This window comes from Otolemur garnettii, unplaced genomic scaffold (assembly GCF_000181295.1).
Source record: "Otolemur garnettii isolate 467f Iridium unplaced genomic scaffold, OtoGar3 scaffold00036, whole genome shotgun sequence".
NCBI lineage: Eukaryota > Metazoa > Chordata > Mammalia > Primates > Galagidae > Otolemur > Otolemur garnettii.
The window spans coordinates 7,133,051-7,136,384 of record NW_003852431.1 but is presented as its reverse complement, the minus strand read 5'-3'; the positions used below and the strand labels follow the sequence as shown (position 1 = coordinate 7,136,384).

The window sequence follows — 3,334 nt, the reverse complement described above, 5'->3', positions numbered from 1 at the left end:
CCTTCAAAGATGAGCTTGTACCTATACTGCAGATCCTATTCCAAAACACTGAGGAGGAGGAAACCTTCCCCAATGATGTTTGCTTCATCACTTTTATTCTAAAACCAGTAAAAGACCTAAATAAAGAGAACTACAGACCAATTTCACTAATGTATATCAATGCAAAAAGACTCAACAAAATCTTAGCCAAAAGATTGCAGCTACACATTAAAAAATTACACATCATGATCAACTAGGCGTCATCCAAAGGATCCAAGGTTGGTTTAACATATGCAAATCTGTAAATGTAATTCACCATATCAACAGAAGCCAAAACAAAGACCATATGATCCTCTCAATAGATGCAGAAAAAGAAGTTGACAAAATTAAGCATCCTTTTTAAGAACACTTAAGAAAGTAGGTATAGGTAGCACATTTCTTAAACAGATTGAAGCCATCTATGATGAACCCACAGCTAACATCATACTGAATAGAATAAAACTGAAAGCTTTACCACTTAGAACTGGAACCAGACAAGAATACCCACTATTGCCACATTATTCAAGACTGTGCTGGAAGTTCTAGCCAATGCAATCAGGCATGACTTCTCATATAAAAGGCATCCAAATGGGGGCAGAGGAGGTCAAACTCTCACTTTTTGCTGATCATATGATCTTATACTTAGAAAACCCCAGAGACTCAACCACAAAACTCCTGGAAGTGAACAGGAAATATAGTAATGTCTCAGGGTATAAAATCAATGTCCACAAATCAGTTTGTATATGCCAATAATAGCCAACTTGAGAAGCACATCATGGACACAGTTCCCTTCACAGTAGCTTCAAAGAAAATGAAATACATAGGGATATACCTAACAAAAGACATGAAGGATCTTTTCAAAGAGAATTCTGAAACCCTAAGAAAATAAATTGCAGAAGACATTAACAAATGAAAGAACGTACAAAAAGGGCTTCTGTTGTGAGTGGCACAACTGGGGCAACTTGCCTACTCTTCGTTTGGAATTGACATCAAGAGATTTTGGAAGCATAATTTTTTGGTACCTGGGCAGCTGATGATCATTGATTCTGGTGTCCCCCCCTCCAAAAAAAAGAAAGAAAGAACATACTATGCTCTTGTTGGCTGAAAAGAATCAACATTGTTAAAATATCTATACTACTCAAAGCAATCTACACATTCAATGTGATCCCATTAAAATGCCAACATCATACTTTGAAGATTTGGAAAAAATATTACTTTGTTTTGCATGGAAAAAAAATCTGTATAGCCAAGGCTATTCTTAGGGTGGTGCCTGTGGCTCAAAGGGTAGGGCGCCGGCCCTATATGCCAGAGGTGGCAGGTTCAAACCCACAGACCCAGCCAAAAAAAAAAAACTGAAAAAAAAAAAAAAAAGGCTATTCTTAGGTGAGAGGCATCACCCTACCAGACTTCAGGCTATATTACAAGCCCACAGTAATCAAAACAGCATGGCTATTGGCACAAAAATAGAGACATAGACATATGGAACAGAATAGAAAACCAAGAGTTGAAACCAGTCTCTACTTGCCATCTAATCTTTGATAAACCAAACAAAAACATACCCTGGGGAAAAGAATCCCTATTCAACAAATGGTGCTGGGAGAACTGGATAACCACATGTAAAAGACTGAAACTGCATCCACACCTTTCACCACTTAAAAAAAATTGACTCAAGGTAGATAAAAGATTTAAATCTCCCAGGAGTTAGAGATTGATCCTTTCATCTAACTTTTCAATACTGGTTTTTGGTGCTTTCTCTAATGGGAATAGTCACTTATTTTTCAATTTTGTAAACTTCATTGCTCAAACCACCAGGGAGTGTGGAATGGTCTTAAGTGTATTATTTATGTAAAGTTTGAATCACTTTTGCCATCATGGCACGTATGTGAACCACTAATAAATGTGCTGTTTTTACTCCCTCTTTTATTTTCATTAAAACAGATATAAAACAGTAAAAAAAAAAAAAAAAAGATTTAAACCTAAGACAGAAAGTGATAAAAATCTTAGAAGAAAGTGTGGAAAAATTCTTGATGTTGTTGGACTGGGGAAAGATTTTATGACAAAGATTTCAGTGGCCATCACGACAACAGAAAATTAACAATGGAACTTAAGCTGAAAAGCTTCTCCACAGCTAAGGATGCAACAAGTAAAGCAAAAAGACAACCTTCAGAATGGGGTTCATGTTCATATTATTTGCATGTTATGAATCTGACAAAGGGTTGATAACTAGACTCTACAGAGACCTCAAATTAATCAAGAAAAAGAGCACACAATCCCATCTACGAATGGGCTAAAGATGTGAACAGAACCTTCTCTGAGGAAGACAGAGGAATAGTTAACAAGCATTTGAAAAAATTCTAATCCATCCCTGATCATCAGAGCACTGCAAATCAAAACCACCCTGGGATATCATCTACCCCTAGTGAGACTAGCTCACAAAATCTCAAAGCTGCATATGCTGACATAGATGTGGAGAAAAAGGAACACTTTTACACTGCTGGTGGGACTGCAAACCAATACAATCTTTTTGGAAAGGAGTATGCAGAATCCTCAAAGAACTCAAATTAGACCTCCCATTTGATCCCTTTACTAGGGATCCCTTTACTAGGCAGCCACCCAGAAGAAAAAATGTCATTTTATCATTAGGACATTTGCACTAGACTGTTTATTGCAGCTCATTTACAATCACCAACTGTGGAAACAACCTAAAGGCCCAACAAGCCAGGAATGGATTAACAAACTGTGGTATATATATATATATATATACCATGGAATACTATTCAGCCATAAGAAAAGATGGAGACTTTACATCTTTTGTATTTACCTAGATGGAGTTGAAACACATTCTTCTTAGTAAAGTATCAGAAGAATGAAGAAACAAGAATCCAGTCCTAATATGAAGCCAGGAGATGATCTAACAGACACCTACATAAGAGAAAAACTTGAATCAATTCAAGGTAGGTGGTGCAAGAATGAGGGAGCAGGGAGAGGGGAGGAGGGGGAGGAATGGATGTGCTTCCACTTAATTGGCACAATGTTAGGGTATATGGCACACCTCTTGGAGGAGGGACACATTATAAGTGGGACTCTACCTAACAAATGCAAACATTGTAACCTAATTCTTTGTACCCTCAATTAACCTAAAACAATAATAATAATAACAAAAAAGAATCACAAGGCATTTAGTAACCTTTGAGATTGGCTTTTTAAAAAATTTCTTATAGCATAACTGTGTACATTAATGCAATCATGGGGCACAGTGTGCTGTTTTCATATACATTTTGAAATACTCTCATCAAACTGGTTAACATAACCTTCA

General features: G+C 36.7%; 1 non-coding gene across 1 annotated transcript; it reads left to right on the top strand.

Annotated features, from left to right (window-relative positions):
• The first annotated feature begins 941 nt into the window (after positions 1-941).
• Positions 942-1,075, top strand: LOC111725307. The gene has a single exon (XR_002773397.1). It is a non-coding gene; the product is annotated as a U11 spliceosomal RNA (small nuclear RNA).
• The last annotated feature ends 2,259 nt before the right edge of the window (positions 1,076-3,334 follow it).